The following is a 22,674-nucleotide window of genomic DNA, read 5'->3' as shown; positions in this document are numbered from 1 at the left end:
TGATGAGCACATATCACGCTGTCTAAGTCTTTAGTACAGGCCAGTAATTGCTCTTCTTTGTTTGGAAAATGCACAGGGATTGAATATCCACCAGGCTAAGAGAATAGAGAGTGGAAAGAGGACTAATGAGCTAAGCAGAAGTGGTTGCCAAATTCCATGGCCACCCTACTATCTCAGCTAGGAATGGAAGTGTGTTTGGGATAGGAATGACATTCTGGAAGAAGCCAGCACAGGACACTGCCTAATCCCTCCCCCATGACACATATGCCAAATTGGTGTGGACTTTTTTTCTTCACTGTCCACAAATAGCCAATCTCAATGTAGTTATCCACACAGTCACTTCTAGCCGATCAAACAAGAGAAGGAATGTGCTTCATATATTTTTAAAAAAGGGCACAGTGTGATCATATACCCTTTCCTCTATATGAGATGAAAGCCTAAAACAACCTTAAGCTTAGGAATTTTAACACCATTCATTCCGGCTAAGTTTTGACCCACATGGCACCACTCTTGAAACCAAGTACGAAAGAAAGAAAAAGAAAGAAAGAAAGAAAAGAAGGAAGGAAGGAAGGAAGGAAGGAAGGAAGGAAGGAAGGAAGGAAGGAAGGAAGGAAGGAAGGAAGGAAGGAAGGAAGGAAGGAAGGAAGGAAGGAAGGAAGGAAGGAAGGAAGGAAGGAAGGAAGGAAGGAAGGAAGGAAGGAAGGAAGGAAGGAAGGAAGGAAGGAAGGAAGGAAGGAAGGAGAAAGAAAAAGAAAAGAAAGAAAAGAAAAAGAAAGGCCGGGGGAATGTTACCACGAAGTAGCAGATGTGAATGAAGTCTTGAAATATCAAGTGGATTTAGAGAAAAAGTGTACTTCTAAATGGCAACAGGTGGCCTTTCCTTTGCATGCTCATTTTAGGAAAAAAGATCACAGAAAAGAACATTCTTCCTTCAAGGTGATGATGGATAATCAGGCAGGAGGTGAAAATGAGGTCTAACGTAAGGATGTTATACGTCAAAACACTTGAAAAGGTTATAAAAATTTGGTTTCCATAATACTCAGTGGCTTTGAATCCTTTTGTGGGAGAAATACATGAGCAGGCTTTGTGTCATTTCAACTGTGATCAAGTAAGAAAAAATGGGGTTTTCAGAAAAGGGTCAAGTTATATGTCATGAGCAAAAATATACAGTTGGTAGCAAATGAATGACAAAGAACTGTTCAGGTGACAAACACCGCTCATGCCTTCTCTACAGCATAATCCAAATCTTTAAGGAAGGTTGAGTCTATTCAGTTTTCAGTAGATCACAGGTGACCTACATGGACCAGAATGAAACCTGGCATCTAGCAAGGGGCTTACTGTGAAACTGAGGTTGTTTAGTTTTGTGCACAAGCCTTTGTTTTGTAGCTCTTTTTTGGCTATGTTTCCAATTGTTCAAATCTACCCAGTTTGCAGAAGCAAAAAATACTCCCACTATACTATTTGATGACCTAATGCCTTGTGCTACCGAAATAGAAGACTTTGATATAGAAAAATCCTGCTGAGGCGTCTAACCCATCTTCCTGCCAAAGTGGCATTCTTACATGGCGTGTAGTTCTAGTACTTTGCTTATTCCCATTTTAAATACACCAAGCAAAGAGGCATTCACTGCCAAAGAGCTCTCGCTGTCCAGGCTTCCTTTTCTAAACTTTATATGGATGTTGCACTAAGTTCATCTGGTCATTTCTTTCTATTGCTCCCCACCAGCACCTCAGTTTGTCCCCAACAATAGCAGCTGTGGAGAGAAAGAGAATAGAAAACACAGAGTTGAAGAACTAGCTCTTAATTTTGCTATAGAATTAAGAATGTATACAGTGCTTTACAGTGAGACAGTTGATTCCTTGCAAGAACAGGTGAATTTCTTTCTCTATGCCCCCAATTATTTGATACCATTTTATGCTTTCTTCATTCCCACAGGTAATCTCTCACCTACTATATTCTTGGATGTTAATTCCCACAACTAAGTTAACCCAAGACAAAAGGGTTACAGAAATTCTGAGAGAGGAGGATCTATTAGACCCATTCAACACTTAAGAATAATTTTTTTTTCTGCCAAAAGTCCCACCACAATGCATTTATCATCAAGTATTCCTTTTAATGGTTTTTAACAATTTATTATTTTATCATATAATTAAATCCTTTACACTGTTGATCTATTAAAACAAATTCACAAATTAGGCAAAACTGTTGCTTATGTTTTGATATTTGTGGCATTCTTTTCCATGTTTAATTACTGACATTTCAATGATAATGAACAAATTAATCTGAAATGATAAAAATCACTCATTATAGTCATATAACCCAATGATTGCTAAGGGCCAGAGAGATCACTTAAAATTCTAAGATTTTTTAAAAAATTATGTAACAATTTGAATTCAGAAGTAAAGAGGCATGGTGGGAATGACTGTGAGAGAGTCCAGTCCTCTCCCCTATAAATTAAGGGGGACTAATTGTGGCCAAAGTTCTGAATATTATAATTTATACCTATAGGAGTACTCAGCATTTTTCACATTTCTCCTTTCCATTTCATGCTATTTCATAAGCATGTTTCATAAGTTTTTATGAAGTCCTATTTCTATATTTCATTTCATTTTAATAACATGTATGCATTTGTGGGAGAATACAAAAGCACAAAATATAATAATTAATGATATTTAGTGGTTATATTCTCCAACCTAACAACTAGTCTAAGGTCTATATATGATAATATATTTCACCCTTACAAAACCTCTATGAGTATCACATTATGCACATTTTACAAATGAAGAAAGAGAGGTTAAAACAAAGGAAAGTTAAGTAAGTCTCCAACCTCATCAAACAAGGAACAGTGGGTCCAGGATCTAACTCCACAACCTATATCCCTAACCACCACATTTCACTGCATCCTTCAAGAGAGGAACCTAAATTGAGGCCATCTATTATTCCCCTGTTTTTTTCTCTCAGCCTTGTTTGAACCTTAAGAAGCAAACACTTAGTAGCAATTATCTGAATCGTCCGCCTTCAAATGTTGCGAAAAACAAATGCTGTGGAGGCCAGAAGACCATTTCAAAATTGCTCTGCCTTTCTTAACAAGTCCTTACATGTTGAATGCTATTTCACTCCAACTACAATTACATGCCATTTCAAACAGGGTGCTTGGCAATAATTGGCACTGTCTCGTTCAGTTCTGAGATCAAAGTAGAAGTTAGTACTTCTGAATAAGGTCAAGGCAATATTCCAAAGAGAGGCGGGTAGATACCTTGCACTGAAGTACACTTTGGAGATAATTAAAAAAAAAAAATCTGACATCAACCCTTTGTCATCTTTATCCTCTACTTTGGTTATGCTTCATCTACAGAGTCTATCCCAAAAATCTGACACCCACAGATCCCTCCCTTCTCTAAATTCCTAGAGTTTACATACCACCCTAATTTTCAAGGTCATCTTGAATTATTCCAGACATCTTTCTTCTTTATAAATGGCTCCAAGGGTTTCTTATATATGTGCAATAGATTGTTTGTGATTATAAGATTCTAGAATAAGAGGGAACTTGTAGAAAGTCTCTGGTAGAACCCAATTATTGTACAGAGGAATAAACAAATGCTAACAGAAGTTAGATAACTCAGGTGACATAGCTAGTTTAGGAGAACCAGTTTCTAGAGGGTTTTTCTCCTGATCCTGAGCTCTCAACTCAAGATCAGGTTTTTCAGCTGAAGAGAAGCCTTGCAAAAGGAGATGATACAGAAATACCTGGTTGCTTCCATATGTTCATATCCACATGTTCAAGCTAATTATATACAGGACTAAGGGATAAAATAAAAAGATCATCAGTAATATTTAAGAATTTAATGAATAGGAGATTTGCAAAGGAATTGGAGTCAGAGATGTAGGATGACATATTTTAGCCAAGCAAAGACTTTACAAATCCTAGGATAATATACACGAACATCAAACACAGGCAAACCACAAGAACCAATGGTCAAAAAATAATGCATGGACATTTACAAACAAGTTTCTTTTCCATTGGGTGCCAATGCGAAGTTCCTGAGAACAAGTCATTCTAAGCTAATCTCATTCCTTTCTTGATCATTTAATTACTGGTAGTAATTAAAGCTTCCATTTCTAGGGTATAATTGTTTTAGTAGTGCAGCCATGATTTTATTAAAGCTTCGCCACCACACTGAGGTGTTGAGAAATACTTTCCTAAATAAAGTGACAGACACAGAATTTGAACCCAGGTCTGTCTGATTCCACAAATTTTTCTCTTGACCCTCTATACTCATGGAAAGCCTGGCCAGAACCTCTAACCTAGGTACAAGGGAAGGGTTTAGATATAGTTTATCCTAATTTTAGCAAAGCATTTGACAGTCTTCTATAATCATGTGTTGTTATGGGAATTTGTAATTACGTGAACAAACCATTCCCACTGAGTGCTACTTAATAGATCAATAACAAATTGGAGAGAAGTCTCTAGGATAGTGCCACAAAGCTCTTTTGGGGGATCAATGCTCTTGAATGTTTTAATCAATACATCAGATTAAAATGTAGAATACCAGTCTCCAAAAAAAAAAAAAAATCTATATAAGACACAACTCTGAGAAAGATAGCAGTATAATGGCCAAGAAAAGGAAGTTTCAAGGCCATTTCTGCAGACAGCAATGCCTGGCTAAAACACAATCAGAAGAAATTTAACAATTATGAAAGCAGGTTCCTAGATTCAAGTTTCAAAATAAGAAATCACCAAGTTGAGAGACAATTCTTCTTTAAATAAAATTACTGATTTTTATCTCATCACTGTCCAAGCTCCCCTTCCGGACATAAGGAATGCCAAACAAGCAGATAAGGCTGGAAGTAGATATAGGCAGGGCTACATTATGAGCTGTAGATCTATCTACCCCAAAAGAAACAAATTTGGGATGAAACCATGCAGAGCCATACTAGAGTATCACTCAAAGAAGGCTGGGAAGAGCAGAGAAAAACAGATCCAAGACAATGGAATGCACATGTACAAGAGGCCTTAAGGCAATGCCAGTGAATCTGGAGCTATAAGAAGGAGGCAGAACTTCTGAGTTCCTAGACTGGCTATGAGGATAGCCTTTGAGCAGCCATAGACAAGATGTTAACAGATGAGTATGGCCTGTTTCAATAAAACTGTATTTATGGACACTGAAATGTGAATTTCATAACATTTTCGCATGTCACAAAATATTATTCTGCTTTCTATTTCTTTCCATACTATTTAAAATTCCAAAAACTTTCTTAGATTGCAAGTGGTACGAATATAAGCAGTAGGCCTTAGTCTGACATAGACAAGCATAGACAATAGGTGAATGAATGAATGATAAAAGTGATTTATTCAGTGTGTCAGGGAACAGAGGTAGATAACACCAGAAACAATGGAAAATGGACTTCAAGATAAGAAAACAATTCTATGGGGGCGGCGCCTGTGGCTCAGTTGGTAAGGCGCCGGCCCCATATACCGAGGGTGACGGGTTCAAACCCGGCCCCGGCCAAACTGCAACCAAAAAATAGCCGGGCGTTGTGGCGGGCGCCTGTAGTCCCAGCTACTCAGGAGGCTGAGGCAAGAGAATCGCTTAAGCCCAGGACTTGGAGGTTGCTGTGAGCTGTGTGAGACCACGGCACTCTACTGAGGGCCATAAAGTGAGACTCTGTCTCTACCAAAAAAAAAAAAAAAATAGAAAACAATTCTATGATAATATAGCTGTTTCAGAATAATTCTAGGGGAAAATGTTAAACTAAAAAGCATCACAAGAATGAGAAGCATGAATCCTATGTACTCAATTTTGATATGAGGACAATTAATGACAATTAAGGTTATGGTGGGGGAAGCAGAAAGAGGGACGGAGGTGGGGGGTGGGGCCTTGGTGTGTGTCACACTTTATGCGGGCAAGACATGATTGCAAGAGGGACTTTACCTAACAATTGCAATCAGTGTAACCTGGCTTATTGTACCCTCAATGAATCCCCAACAATAAAAATAAATAAATAAATAAATAAAGGGAAAAAAAAAAAACACTGACTAAATCATAACTACGTAATGATAACCTGGGCCAAAAATTGATCCCAGGAAATGTAGAATTGCTTCCATCAAAAAGAGAATTTCATCTTTCCATAACTTAAGACTTTCCTTGAAGCTGAGATTAGGAGGGATACATGAGTGTTGAACGTGTGTGTGCAAAGAGCAGAGTACGGCAGCTTTTCCAAGACAAGATTAGCTTCTCAATTATATTACTTTAGACTACAACACTAAACATTTTTCTTCCTCAGAAGAAGAGCCCTTTAAAAATAAATTCAACTTAAATTCTCTTCTATAATATTTTGGATAACCATAAGGTTAATTTTAAACAAATGAGTGAGAATTTTTACTTTAATTCATTTGACTATTTCAATTTCATTCTCTTTGGGCTTAGAAATTGGATAGAACTTAGCGGCAGAGATGGCAGCAGCCCCCTTGTTGAAAGACAAATCTGAGAACAAAGCTAATGGGTCTCATTTAATGTGTGCTTCATGGAAAAATGTGCTCCTGAGTTTAGTACCAGGAAATAGCTCAAAGCTGAAGATTTTCCCATGAATCATGTAGTTCAATTAAACACTTGGATGCTAAGCTGCATAAATGCACAAGGTCATAGAGAAAAAAATAAAAATAAAAAAATAAATATTGCCTGTATGTCAAAACATTATGTTTGTAAATATGGTGTATAGTTTGCTAATTTCTAAGTGGACAATGCTAAGGGCAAGAGTGACAGACTAGTGGCTTATTACACTGCAGAATTTGCCACCATCCTCTTTACATTAAAAAGTAATGAGTCTCATCTCATTTTCAGGTTCTTAAAAGCAGAACATCGCATGGTTACGTGAGGATACAAAGCCGCAACTCATAAATAGTAAATGCAAACAGGATTTTCTTATCTTTCTGAACAAGTATGACTAAGAGCTCTCTGGTCCTCTTGGGACTCAAATGTCTTTGCAAAAAGTTTGGAAGTTCAGGAGAAAATTAAAAAAGAAGAAAAGCTTCTGGGAAATGAGATAGACCAAGGGTTTCTTTTTACCTCTTATTCCCTGGAAGTTGACTGGCTGTTCTATAGTAACAATCTTTTTTTAGGTAAGAAAAACAATTGCTTTTAGGTAAGAAAAATCCAGCATCTATGGACTACCTCAATTTGCTCACTTTGGAACACCAACACAAATGGTCCCCTTATTCTAGAGTAACTTTAGGAAGTACTAGTCATTAAGTTTAGCATAGTCCTTGCACTAATGTCCTAGGACTGCTATAACAAAGTACCACAAGGAGGGTGGCTTTTAAAAATTTGGAATTGATTCTCTCACAATTCTAGAGACTGAAAATCCCCGTCAAAAAATTTAGGAGGGCCATGCCCCCTCTGACACTCCAGGTAGAATCCATCCTTAGCACTTCCTAGCTTCTCCTGGAGCAGCAACCACTGGTGTTCCTTGGCCTGCAGCCCTGTCATGCCAGTCTCTGCTTCTGTTGTCACATGGTGTTCTTCTCCCTGTGTCTCTCTCTCCTTTTCTTATAAGGCACTAGTTACATCAGATTAGAAGTTATCTTGCTCCAATATGAATTTACATTAACTAATGACATCTGAAATAGCCGTAGTCTCAGAATGTTCACACTCTGAGGCTTTAAGGGTTAGGATTCAACACATCATTTTGAGGTACAGGATTCAACCATAACAATGCTTAAAGAAATCTAACCCAAAATATTGCAGGCCAAGCCCATGAAGAATACAGGTATACCTGTTTTGTTTCCACAGATATTGCATTGTTTACAAATTGAAGATTTGTGGCAGCCCTGAATTGAGCAAGTCAATCAGCACCGAAATTTGTCCAGTAGGATTTTTTCATTTCACATGTCTGTGTCACATTTTGGTAATACTTGCAATATTTCAAACTTTTTCATTATTATTTTATCTGCTATAGGGATCTGTCATCAGTGATCTTTGAAGTTACTATGGTAATTCTTTTAGGGTGCCATGAACTATGGCCATATAAAATGGTGAACTTAATAAATGTGTGTTCTAACTGCTCCACCAATCGGCCATTCCCTGGATTCATTCTCTCTCTCTCTTTCTCCTTGGGCTTCCCTGTTTCCTGTGGCACAACAATATTGAAGTCAGACCAATTAATAACCCTACAATGACCTCTAAGTGTTCAAATGAAAGGAAGGGTCGCACACCTCTCATTTTAAAGCAAAAGCTAGAAAAGATTAAGCTTAGTGAAGAAGCCATGTTGAAAGCTGAGAAAACTCTTAGGCCAAACAGTTAACCAGATTGTGAAAGCAAAAGAAAATTTCCTGGAAATTAAAAGAGCTACCCTATTGAAGACATAAATGTTAAGTACAACATCTTCATTGCTGATATGGAGAAAGTTATAATGGTCTGGATAGAACCAACCAGCCACAACATTCCCTTAAGCCAAAGCCTAATCCAGAGCAAGGCCCTACCTCTCTTCAATTCTATTAAGGCTGACAGAGGTAAGAAGATACAGAAGAAAAGTTTGAAACTAGCAGAGATTGGCTCATGAGGCTGAGGGAAAGAAGCCATCTCCATAACATAAAATTGCAAAGTGAAACAGCAAGTGCTGATGGAAAAGCTTCAACAAGTTACTCAGAAGATCTAAGATAATTAATTGGGGTAACTATCCTAAACAATAAACACTCCATGGAGATGAAACAGACTTTATTGGAAGAAGATGCCATCTAAAACTTTAATAGCTGGAGAGAAGACGTCAATGTCTGGCTTCAAAGCTTCGAAAGAGAGGCTGACTTTTGTTAGGGGATTAAATGTAGCTGATGACTTTAAGTTGAAGCCAATGCTTATTGGTCATTCTGAAAATCTGAGGGCCTTTAAGAATTACACTAAATCTACTCTTCCTGGGCTTTATAAAATAAAATAATAAAGCCTGGATGACAACACATCGATTTACAGCATGGTTTCTTTTAAGCCCACTGTGGAAAGTTACCACTCAGAAAAAGAGATTCCTTTCAAAATAGTACTGCTCATTGACAATGCACCTAGTCACCCAAGAGCTCCGATGGAAATGTATAAGAAGATTAATGTTGTTTTCATACCTGTTAACACAACATTTGTTCTGTTGCTCATAGATTTAGGAATAATTTTGATTCTCACGTCTTAATATTTAAGAAATATATTTCATAAGGCTACAGCCAATTCTTCCAATGGATCTGGCAAAGTGTATTGAAAACCTTCTGGAAATGGTTCACCACTCTAGATCCCAATGAGAACATCTACAATTTGTGAGCAGAGGTCAAAGTACCAACATTAATAGGAGTTTGGGAAAAGTTAACTTCAACCTTTCTGGAAGACTTTGAGGAGTTCAAGACTGCAGTGGAGGAAGTAATTGCAGATCCGGTAAAAATAGCAGGAAAACTAGAATTAGAAGTGGAGCTTGAAGATGTGATCAAATTACTACCATCTCATGATAAAATGTGAATAGATGATGAGTTGCTTCTTATGGATGAGTGAAGAAAATAATTTCTTGAGAGGGAATCTATTCCTAGTGAAGATGCCTTGAACATTGCTGAAATAACAAAGGGTGTAGCTTATTAAATAAACTTAGTTGATAAACTAGCAACAGGGCTTGAAAAGATTGGCTCTAATATTGGAAGAATTTCTATGTTTTTTTTTTTTTAATTTTTTTATTAAATCATAACTGTATACAATGATATGATTATGGGGCATCATACACTCACTTCGTAAACCATTTGACACATTTTTATCACAGTGGTTAACATAGCCTTTCCGGCGTTATCTCAGTTACTGTGCCAAAACATTTACATTCTACATTTACCAAGTTTCGCAAATACCCCCGTAATATGCACCACAGGTGTGATCCCACCGATTCCCCTCCCTCTACCCACCCCCCCCTTTCCCACTTCCCCCTATTGTTAAGTTGTAGCTGGGTTATAGCTTTCATGTGAGAGCCCCAAATTAGTTTCATAGTAGGGCTGTGTACATTGGGTATTTTTTCTTCCATTCTTGGGATACTTTACTAAGAAGAATATGTTCCAGCTCCATCCATGTAAACATGAAAGAGGTAAAGTCTTTATCTTTCTTTAAGGCTGCATACTATTCCATGGTATACATATACCACAATTTATTAATCCATTCGTGGATCGATGGGCACTTGGGCTTTTTCCATGACTTAGCTATTATGAATTGGGCTGCAATAAACATTCTGGTACAAATATCTTTGTTATGTTGTGATTTTTGGTCTTCTGGGTATATGCCCAGCAGAGGAATTACAGGATTGAATGGCAGATCTATTTTTAGATCTCTGAGTGTTCTCCATATATCTTTCCAAAAGGAATGTATTAATTTGCATTCCCACCAGCAGTGCAGAAGTGTTCCCTTTTCTCCACATCCACGCCAACATCTCTGGTCTTGAGATTTTGTGATATAGGCTAGTCTCATTGGAGTTAGATGATATCTCAAAGTAGTTTTGATTTGCATTTCTCTGATGATTAAAGATGATGAGCATTTTTTCATATGTCTGAAGGCCGTGCGCCTGTCTTCTTCAGAGAAGTTTCTCTTCAAATCCCTTGCCCAGCCTGCGATGGGATCCCTTGTTTTTTTCTTGCTGATGCGTTTGAGTTCTCTGTGGATTCTGGTTATTAAACCTTTGTCAGAGTTATACCCTGCAAATATCTTCTCCCATTCTGAGGGCTGTCTGCTTGCTCTGCTTACTGTGTTCTTAGCTGTGCAGAAGCTTTTTAGTTTGATCAAGTCCCAGTAGTGTATTTTTGAAGCTGCTTCAATTGCCCGGGGGGTTCTCCTCATGAAATGCTCACCCAGACCAATTTCTTCAAGGGTTTTCCCTGCATTCTCCTCTAGTATTTTTATAGTTTCATGTCTTAAGTTTAAATCTTTAATCCAATGAGAGTCTATCTTAGTTAATGGTGAAAGGTGTGGGTCCAATTTCAGTCTTCTGCAGGTTGCCAGCCAGTTCACCCAGCACCATTTGTTAAATAGGGAATCTTTTCCCCACTGAATGTTTGTAATTGGCTTGTCAAAGATCAAATAGCGGTAAGTAGCTGGATTCATCTCTTGGTTCTCTATTCTATTCCAGATATCTACTTCTCTGTTTTTGTGCCAATACCATGCTGTTTTGATCACTATCGATTTGTAGTAAAGTCTGAGGTCTGGTAGTGTGATTCCTTCTGTTTTGTTTTTATTTCTGAGTAATGTCTTGGCTATTCGAGGTTTTTTCTGATTCCATATAAAACGAAGTAATGTTTTTTCAAGATCTTTAAAATATGACAGTGGAGCTTTAATAGGGAGTGCGTTGAAATTATATATTGCTTTGGGTAGTATGGACATTTTGATAATGTTGATTCTTCCTAGCCATGAGCATGGTATGTTTTTCCATTTGTTAACATTTTCAGCTATTTCTTTTCTTAGAGTTTCATAGTTCTCTTTATAGAGATCTTTCACGTCTTTTGTTAGGTAAATTCCCAAATATTTCATCTTCTTTGGCACTACTGTGAATGGGATAGAGTCCTTAACTGTTTTTTCAATTTGACTGTTGTTGGTGTATATAAAGGCTACCGATTTATGAATGTTGATTTTGTAACCTGAGACACTGCTGTATTCCTTGATCACTTCTAGGAGTTTTGTAGTAGAGTCCCTAGTGTTTTCCAGATACACAATCATATCATCTGCGAAGAGCGAGAGTTTGATTTCTTCTGACCCTATATGGATACCCTTGATCGCCTTTTCTTCCCTAATTGCGGTGGCTAAAACTTCCATTACAATGTTGAAAAGCAATGGAGACAATGGGCAGCCTTATCTGGTTCCTGATCTGAGTGGAAATGATTACAATTTAACTCCATTCAATATGATATTGGCTGTGGGTTTGCTGTAGATAGCCTCTATCAGTTTAAGAAAAGTCCCTTCTAGACCAATTTTCTTGAGTGTTCTGATCATGAAGGGATGCTGGATATTATCAAAAGCCTTTTCTGCATCAATTGAGAGAATCATATGGTCTTTGTTTTTTAATTTGTTTATGTGCTGAATTACATTTATAGATTTACGTATATTGAACCAGCCTTGAGACCCTGGGATAAAACCAACTTGGTCATGATGTATAATTTGTTTGATGTGTTGCTGGATTCTGTTTGTTAGGATCTTGTTGAATATTTTTGCATCTATATTCATTAGTGATATTGGTCTATAATTTTCTTTTCTTGTTGGGTCTTTTCCTGGTTTGGGGATCAGGGTGATATTTGCTTCATAGAACGTGTTGGGTAGTCTTCCTTCTTTTTCTACATTTTGGAACAGGTTGAGTAATATAGGTACTAATTCCTCTTTAAAGGTTTGGTAGAATTCTGACGTGAAACCATCTGGTCCCGGGCTTTTCTTTTTAGGGAGGTTTTGTATAGTTGATGCTATTTCTGAACTTGATATGGGTCTGTTCAACATTTCCACTTGATTCTGGTTAAGTCTTGGAAGGTGGCGTGCTTCCAAGTATCGGTCTATTTCCTTCAGATTTTCATATTTCTGAGAATAAAGTTTCTCGTAATATTCATTAAGGATTTTTTGGATTTCTGATGAGTCTGTGGTTATTTCGTCTTTGTTGTTTCTGATTGATGATATTAGAGATTTTACTCTTTTTTTCCTGATTAGGTTGGCCAGAGGTTTATCTATTTTATTGACCTTTTCAAAAAACCAGCTTTTTGATTTATTGATCTGTTGTATTATTCTTTTGTTTTCAATTTCATTTAATTCTGCTCTAATTTTGGTTATTTCTTTTCTTCTACTGGGTTTGGGGTTGGAATGTTCTTCCTTTTCCAGTTGCGTGAGATGTCCCATTAAGTTGTTAACTTCCTCTCTTTCCGTTCTCTTGAGGAAGGCTTGCAGTGCTATAAATTTCCCTCTTAGAACTGCCTTTGCAGTGTCCCAGAGGTTCTGATAGTTTGTGTCTTCATTGTCATTTTGTTCCAAAAAATTGGTGATTTCTTTCTTAATCTCATCTCTGACCCAGCTATCATTCAGCATAAGGTTATTTAACTTCCATGTTTTTGTATGGGTATGCAGATTCCTGTTGTTACTCAATTCAAGTTTTATTCCATGATGGTCCGAGAAGATGCATGGAATAATTTCTATTCCTTTAAATTGACTGAGGTTAGACTTGTGACCTAAAATGTGATCAATTTTGGAGTAAGTTCCGTGGGCTGATGAGAAGTATGTGTATTCAGTTTTGTTGGGATGAAATGTTCTGTAGATGTCTGCTAAATCTAAATATTGGATGGTTAGGTTTAAATCTAAGATTTCTTTGCTCAGCTTCTTTCTGGAGGATCGATCCAACACTGCCAAGGGAGTGTTGAAATCTCCAACGATTATGGAGCTGGAGGAAATCAAGTTACTCATGTCTGTTAGAGTTTCTCTTATAAATTGAGGTGCATTCTGGTTGGGTGCATAGATATTAATAATTGAGATCTCGTCATATTGAGTATTACCCTTAACAAATATGAAGTGACCATTCTTGTCCTTCCTTACTTTTGATGGTTTAAAGCCTACTGTATCTGCAAATAAAATTGCAACACCTGCTTTTTTCTGATTACCATTTGCCTGAAATATGGATGACCATCCTTTCACCCTGAGTCTGTATTTGTCTTTTAAGTTGAGATGTGACTCTTGTATGCAACAAATATCTGGCTTAAGTTTTTGTATCCAGTCAGCTAACCTATGCCTCTTTAGAGGACAGTTTAAGCCATTCACATTGATGGAGAGTATTGATAAGTCTGGTGGAATTTTGGGTATCGAGTTTTTCAAAGGTCCAGTGGACATTTTTAATCCTTTCGCCAGTGTGGAAGTTGGAGTTTGATCCGAGGTTTCTGAGTGAGTTTACTTTTGTGGTATAGGATTGGGTTGGTCATTGTGGAGGATAGGTCTGAGAACATCCTGAAGAGCTGGTTTACTTATGGCAAATTTTTTCAACATATGAATGTCATTGAAGTATTTAATTTCTCCATCATAGATGAAACTCAGTTTAGCTGGATACAAGATCCTGGGTTGAAAGTTTTTTTGCTTTAGGAGATTAAAAGTTGATGACCAGCCTCTTCTGGCTTGAAAAGTTTCAGCAGAGAGATCTGCAGTTATTCTAATATTCTTACCTTTGTACGTTATAGTTTTCTTTCGCCGGGCTGCTTTGAGAATCTTCTCTTTCATGTTAACTTTAGTGAAGCTAATTATGATATGTCTGGGAGATGGCTTATTGGGGTTGAATCGTGCTGGGGTTCTGAAGCTGTCTGCTATCTGAATTTCAGATTCTCTAGGCATGTCTGGAAAATTTTCTTTCATAATTTCATGTAGAAGGGCCTCTGTGCCCTTGGCAGCCATTTCATCAGTCTCCGAAATTCCTATAACCCTTATGTTGTTTTTTTTCGAATTATCTGAGAGCTCTCTGAGTGAGTGATCCGTTTTTGCTCTCCATTTCTCTTCCTCTTTGAGAGATTGGGAGCGTTCGAAGACTTTATCTTCAATGTCAGAAATCCTTTCTTCTGCTTGCTTCATTCTGTTACTGAGGGATTCTACTGTATTTTTCATATCTTTGAGGGCTGTAAGTTCTTGTTTCAGTGTGTCTAAGTCTTTGGTGGTTTTGTCTTTAAATTCGTCAAATTCTTGAGACAGTTTTTGAATTTCTCCTCGAATTCCTAATTCCATTTTATTAATCTTGTCTGCAAACCAAATTCTGAATTCGACTTCTGACATCTCAGCCAGTTGTTTATGAATGGGATCTTCAATCACATCTGCCGTATCTTTTCTTGGGGGGGTTGATCTATTCTGGTTATTCATGTTACCAGAGTTTTTCCGCTGATTCCGCCCCATGGTTTACTCCCTTTGGTTTTTCCCCTGGGGTTTTATCGAGGGCCCGTACAGAGTTGTGGCCTGAGAAACTGTTGCCCTGTCTGGTGTGGTGGAGCAAAGTGGTTCTGTCTTGTTTTCAGCTGGTTTCTGTTCGATCCTATTGCAACTTCTACTCTGGCTTGAAGTCTCAGCTGTGTGGAAAAATCAGCAATTAAGTCACCCCGCCTGCCCACCTCTGGCCCCTTGGAAAAGGAGAATCAAACCTTCCTACAATCACACACCCAGGGCACCGCCTGAAAAGTCCTCAGTCTATTAGCCCAGTTCAAAAGGTCCGAATCAACTGTCTCAATCGGCACTTGTCTCGGGTGGAAGGGTTCAAGAGGTCTCTGGGAACTGGATCACAGGGGCCTGGTGACCCCTCTGAGACAGCTCACCCCAGTGCAGCGTGGAGTCAGGAGGAGCCACCCAGCAAACAGAGCAGTCTAGGAAGGTTGACGTCTCCTTCCCCACTTTGCCCCTCCGTCGGACCCAGTCACTGGTATCTCTGCAGATGGCTAACCCAGTTGCCTGCAGTGAACAGACACTCCAGGGGTTTGCACCTGCCTGAATCGCAAGGAAGTCTGCCAGGCCCCCGCAGACTGCCGCTATCTAGCAGGAGGAGATGGGGCCTGACATCTTTGAGTGTTTGATGCAGGTGATGGGAAGGAGGTGTTCACTCAGGCTTAGCCCCGTCCCTGATGGATGCTGCTAACAGAACAGAACAGAACAGACAACTTTGTGAGGTTCTGTCTCTGTTCCTGTCGTCGCCTACAGGAGACGGTCTGTTTTGAGTTCAAACGTCTTTGCTGTTGGAGAATTGCGTCTGAACACCTCTCTGGGTCGGCCCCGCCCTGGAGGCTTCCTGGTTTGTGAGCCGTGTCACCGGTGGCCTCCTCTGGTTGCCCAGGGAGACAGGGGGTGTGGCCTCAGAATATCCAGAAGTGAGCGTTCTGCCGTTAAAGAAAAAACGGCTGGTGATCTACCTCCAGGGAACTGCTGCTCTGGTGTGGGCACTCAGGTGACCCTTTTCTCCTCTGTCCCGCGCCCCAGAGTCAGCACTGAGCGGCCGCAGTTTGTGCTGGGTCCACACCCCTTAAGAGATCCCCCAAGAATCAGAACTCTTGGGGGATGGGCCCCCAGACCCCGATTGGGAGTGGGGCGGGGGGAAGCTAGAGTTTCATTCAGTTTTACGCAACACTACGGTCCGGGGAGGGCTCCTGCACTGCACCGCAGGGAAGTGCCGCCAAGGCTTGATTTCCCCTCAGCAGAGTGCCCTCTCCTCGCTCACGTATCCCAGAGTCGGCGCTGATCTGACGCAGCTCAGGCACTGTGCACTCCCCTCGAGAAATCACCCAAGGAGCCGAACTCCTGGGGGATAGGCCCTCAGACCCCGAGTGAGAGTAGGGGCTCTCAGCTCTCAGCGGGGAGGCCAGAGTCTGATTCAGTCTTGGGCCCCGTATGCCCGGGGAGGGTTGGTGCACTGCACCGCAGGGTAGTGCCGCGAGGCGTGACTCCCCCTCAGCCCGGTGCCCTCTCCTCACTCGGCGCGCCTCAGAGTCAATGCTGACCAGTCGCAACTCGGGGACTGTCCACTCCCCTTGAGAAATCACCCACGGATCCGAAGTCCTGGGGGACAGGTGTCCAGACCTCAGTGGGCGGGAGGGGAGTGCCGGGGATTCAGGGTTGCCGGCAAAGGATTCCCAAAGTTTTATTCAGCCCTATGTCCGGCAGGAGAACGCCACGGCACCCCAGTAGGGGAGGTAGGTCCAGTTTTTAGAAGGTCTCTCCCGTGGAGTGTAGTGGGAGGGCCTTTAATTTCTGCCCGCTTGTTCAATTTTGGGGCTCTAGAGCCGGTCTCATGGGGGAGGGGGACTCCCGTCCGCTTGGTGGTGGATTTTGTACCTTTTGTTTGCGTCCTTCTGATCACAACTTGCCTCAGCGGTGTTGATGTGCGTTCTTCAGCCTTCTCTCTTGGTGAGGCTCAAGTCCACCAGGATACTTACTAAATTCCTATCCCTTAACTCTCCTTCTGGACAGGAGCCTTTGTTGAAAGCTGGCTTCAGTCCGCCATCTTGTCTCCCCCCTCCTCCGAAGAATTTCTATGTTGAATAAAATAATATCAAACAGCACTACAAGCCACAGAGAAATATTTCCTGAAAGGAAGAGTCCATTGATGCAGCAAACTACATTGCTGTCATATTTTAAGAAATTTCCACAACCACCCCAACCTTCAGCAACCTCATCCTTTCAATCAGTAGCCATTAACACTGAGGAAAGACACTCACCAGCAAAAAAGATTATAATTCATTGAAGGCTCAGATTGTAGAGGAAACTGAGCCCTGGCCTTTAGCATAGGACTTGCTTTCTGCTTGAGCGACCTGGAGAATCACAGAATGGCATGTGAGTCGTGTGCCTGCAGGAGGTCAGAAAACTGGCCTCCAAGGGAGGAGGTGTGGCAATATGAGGCCTACTGGTTATGATACAGATTCTTTAGATTCCAAAGGTCTCTCGATGCTAGAGGCAGAATTCTTGCTTAAGTTCTGAGATATTGCAAAACAAATTGGAAACATTCTGTTTGACACTTTCCATATTCCCCCCTTTTCAATGCTGATGTCCGATAAGTAACTTTTAATTACTTTTTCCTGCTTGTAATAATAAATACAAACCCAAGAGGTTTATTCGGGAGGGCTCCTCCTAGAGTTCTTCAGTCCCCACACACAGACTTAGTGTCAAGTCTCTACTTTCTTCGCACCAAAACACCCTCTTCTGGTGACCCCAAACACCTTGATCAGATTATTGCTAGAATTTTTTAGCAATAATTTTGTTTTTTTCCCCCACCGAGCCAGAGTCTCACTTTGTTGCCCTTGATAGAGTGGTATGGTGTCACAGCTCACAGTAACCTCAAACTCTTGGGCTTAAGCAATTCTTTTGCTTCAGCCTCCCAAGTAGCTGGGACTGCAGGCACCTGCCACAAGGCTATTCTTAAGCTCTTCCTCAGACTGATCTCTAACTCGTGAGCACAGGCAATTTACCTGCCTTGGCCTCCCAGAGCACTAGGATTACAAGGTGACCCTATAAATTAATTCTTTTTAAAGAATTAACCTTTAAAATTCAATGAATGAAGGTACATTCATTAGGCTTTTTGGACATAATGCTATTGCATACTTAATGGACATAATTTTGATATGCACCAAAAATTTGTGCAATTCACTTTACTGCAGTGGTCTGGAACAGAATCCTCAATATTTCCAATGTATGCCTGTACTTAGTGGCCAACACCAAATCAACAAACATTTGTGTTGAAATTCTTTTCATGCAATAAAAAGCATACCTACCTCTTCCTGAGCATCTTTTCTATCCCAGGTACTATAAAATATGCCCTTTGTACAATATTGCTAATCCTTACAATACTCTGTAAGAAACATGTATCATCTCAGTTTTACAGATGAGAACAATGAGGTACAATGACTTACCCAATATCATACAGAGAGCAAAAGAAACAGTAAGCAAATCCAGGCTCGTCTGATAGGTAAAGCAGTGGGTAAACTTATAGGTCCATTTAATTGAATATAAAGTGGTATCATTTAGAAGAATTATAGATGTTCAGAGATGTAGCACAGGAGCTGAAGGACTTCATGATGTTTTATTCTGAACCCTTTTACAGATTAGAATTACATTAAGAACCAATTATTGAGCAGTTTTTACTAAGCCTTGGCAACAGACACTTAAGATAGATGAAGCAAGATATACTAATCTCTGCCTCCAAGGTGCTCATAGCCTGTTACAGGAGAAAGACAAGCAAATGGACAATTAAAATTTGGTGTAATTAGATAATAATGGGTAATTTTTATGAGGCATTTATTTCCTTTCTGGGTCTATTCTAAGGGCTTAATATGCATTCATACATTGATCTTCACATTTGCCCTAAGAGGAGGTACTATTTTAAATCTCTGTTTTTATGAAGAGATGAAGAAATTGGTGCAGAGCAAGTTTAGATTGCTGAGAGCAACACTACCAGAAAGTGGCAGAGCCAAGATTTAAGTCCACCCCCATAGCTGTTAAATCGTATTGTCTTCCCAATAAAATATGGAAGAAAAGAAGTAAGCACAGATGTCACAGAAGCACAAAGGGAAGGTATGTAGCCATGGCTGTGGATTAGGCAGATGTCCTGAAACAATACCTGAGCAAAACGTAGATAAGAGTGAGTTCACAGCACATTCAACAGCTTGAGGGAAAATGCGCATAATAGTCTTATCTATCTCTTGAGGTTGTTATGTATGTATTAAGTAGAATACTTAGGGAAAGCCATTAGCTCAGTGTCTGACCAATCACTTCACCACGGCCAACACTATCCTTAGTCTGGCCAGGGAGCTCTGCAGGGAGAAGGGATTCAGGTGAGATGGAAGGAAGTGGATTTGATCAGAATTTACAAAAGACCTCAGTGGTTGACATAAACATTTAGGAAGATTTTTTTTTTTTTTAATGCAGATTTTGGAGATTCATAGCAAATGAATAAATGACAACCTCTGGGAGTGCAATACGAAAATGTGCAGTTTGAAAAGTAGCCTAGTGGGGCGGCGCCTGTGGCTCAGTTGGTAAGGCGCCGGCCCCATGTACCGAGGGTGACGGGTTCAAACCCAGCCCCAGCCAAACTGCAACCAAAAAATAGCCGGGCGTTGCGGCGGGCGCCTGTAGTCCCAGCTACTCGGGAGACTGAGGCAAGAGAATCGCTTAAGCCCAGGAGTTGGAGGTTGCTGTGAGCTGTGTGAGGCCATGGCACTCTACCGAGGGCCATAAAGTGGAGACTCTGTCTCTACAAAAAAAAAAAAAAAAAAGTAGCCTAGGTTTGAGATGCGGGAATTTTTGCAGTGCATGACCTTTTAACCTGACATTCTACAGTTTTAACCTGACATTTGATCTGATATCTAGAAGTTGGGAAAGATTGATACAAGTGCAAAAGAGAAAAGCAAGAAAACCAGTGTGCCTCAAAGGCAGGGCAAACAACATTCTGCCAAAGTCACTGTGGCATGGGATTATTTTGATGCTGCCTAAAGCAGAAATCATCAAATGTTATTTTTAAATGACGCAAGAAATAATATTGTAATATTCACCTCAATGCTGTGTTTCAACATTGAATCTCTCGCCACCCTTGACTCTCATGCCTAAACTGAACTTCATGTGGTTCCTCAGTCATGCCCACCGGGAGGATACAGTATGTTGGGGTATGTCTGTCTGGAGCAAAAATAATTAAAGTAGGGATATTCTCAGCCTTACCTGCCTCTGTCCTCTTATGCAAATTCCATCTTTGATAGCTTAGTTCCTAGAGTTTTGTGAATCTGGGTAATTCCATCTTTGATAGCTTAGTTCCTAGAATCTGGGTAATGGCTAGAGACAGGCAGTATTTAAAAATAAATACATAAAAAACAAAGGTTATGACTTATTCATGGAAGAGATGCAAGTCCCCTTCACCTAGGGCTGGACCTAGATTCCATTTTGAGACTAAGCAGGCTCATAAATGAGTTCGATCAACATTCTATCTGAGCCACCCCTCCCCAGGAGGAGCAGAAGGCCCCAAACAAGACCCCATTCTATACAAGGGCAGTTTACAAATTACCTTCTTCCCACAGGCCTCTGGTGCCAATGGCTGTGATACATTTCACACATACATTCCATTTCCCAAACCCGAACACAGCAAGCCAAAACTGGGGACTGATCGGGACCTCCTCCCCCGTGCTGGAGCCTTTGCTTTTACTCTCCTCTTATCTATCATAGCTATAATTAAATCAGTCCTGTCACTTACTTGTGGTGGTCTATGAATTCATTCTTCAATTTTCCAAGATCAAGGACTGGGCAGAGAAATTCCAGTAACAGAAAAAAACAAGTGGTAGGGGGCGGCGCCTGTGGCTCAGTCGGTAAGGCGCCGGCCCCATATACCGAGGGTGGCGGGTTCAAACCCGGCCCAGGCCAAACTGCAACCAAAAAATAGCCGGGCGTTGTGGCGGGCGCCTGTAGTCCCAGCTACTCGGGAGGCTGAGGCAAGAGAATCGCTTAAGCCCAGGAGTTGGAGGTTGCTGTGAGCTGTGTGAGGCCACGGCACTCTACCGAGGGCCATAAAGTGAGACTCTGTCTCTACAAAAAAAAAAAAAAAAAAAAAAACAAGTGGTAGAAGAAAAATGGGTGATGTATTAAAAACAAGGACTTGTTTACTATAGACGAAAAAATTTGGAGAAATTGTTGATAGTGAGGAGACAGAAAATTTTAAGGTCAACGACTGGTCTGAGAGATATTGCGTTTAGGAGGCCTAAGGAAAGATTATTTTAATAAAAGTTGATAAGATTTTCTAATCGCATCTGCCTTGACATTATTTAAGAGATATAATAAAAATTTGAATTGTCTAAATTACTTTTGATCAGTGGATTATATTTCTTTTCTAAGGCAACACTGAACAACTGAAAAAGCACTGGAGTATGTGAAGTACCTGCTTTTATTTCAGTTACATGCATTTTGACATAGCCATTTTGATAACATTGGTTCTAAATGAGTTGCCTAAAAGTTCCGCGAGCCCAGGTACATAGAAAGGGCAGAACAGGTTCTGCATTCACGTCTCAAAATAGATCTTCACAATATAACAGCACAGTTCCAACTAGCATATTTCTACAATGAAAAGAGTAATTTCCACTTAATTATGTCAGTTTATTTGCCTAAAGATACAGGTGGCAATTGTATTTGAATTCCATTCAATTCCAAATTTAATGGAAACCTGGGTTTGGCACCATTTCTTTGCCTATTAAATGTAAACTCCCCAATCAAAATGCATTTGCTAAAAACATCTAGCCTCAAATTAACTATATTTTAAGTAAATATAAATATATACAAGTGATTTCTCTGATATATAAATAGGTACCCTGTTTCCCTGAAAATAAGACATCCTCCGAAAATAAGACCTACTTACAGGAAAAATAAGACGTCCCCTGAAAATAAGACCTAGCGCATCTTTGGGAGCACACCTTAAATAAGACACTGTCTTATTTTCGGGAAAACAGTGTAACATGGATATTTCATAGCTGGCAATGATGTTTCTATGAGAATAAGACAGAGATGGGTTCAACTTCTGGCACTAAGTCATTAACTGCAAGACTTTGAGCAAGTTCCTTATTTAATCTAAGCCTGAACTCCTATAAAACAGAATAACAATATTTACCTCATAAGATTGTTGGGATGAGCAACAATTTGATATTTATTAAGTAATTAGTGCATAGAAAGCACACACAAACTTAGAAAACATACTTTGCATAAACATAGATAAAGAAAGCCCCAAAACTTTAATACCCCATTAGAAAAAAATTATAAATGCTGAAAATGTGATTGATTTGTCAAAAGTATATTAATCACCCATAAATATTTGTTGAACATAAGTTTCCTTTTTATTGCTTAAAAATATTAAAAAGTCACTAATTTCTCATGAAGAAATTTGTTAAAAGATCAAAAATTCAACAGCTAATGATGTTTCAAATGTCCATCTCATGGCCAACCTCCAACCCCTCCCACACACAGTAATCATGTTTACCTATGCTAATGTGGGACAGCCTGCTAATAAGAAAACTGCCTAATCCCCGTGAATCATGAAGAAAATAGTTAACTCAGTTTCTGTGTAGGTGACAGTTCTGCCTGAGTTCTAGCTTCCCTAACTCTAGGAAAGGCAAATCTGAACACATTTGCCAGTGACATCTACACTACTTTAGAGTGATCATTTCTCATTGACAATGTCAAC

This window comes from Nycticebus coucang, chromosome 8 (assembly GCF_027406575.1).
Source record: "Nycticebus coucang isolate mNycCou1 chromosome 8, mNycCou1.pri, whole genome shotgun sequence".
Classification (NCBI taxonomy): Eukaryota; Metazoa; Chordata; class Mammalia; order Primates; family Lorisidae; genus Nycticebus; species Nycticebus coucang.
The sequence above is the reverse complement of the archived record's forward strand: the minus strand, read 5'-3'. Positions refer to the sequence as shown.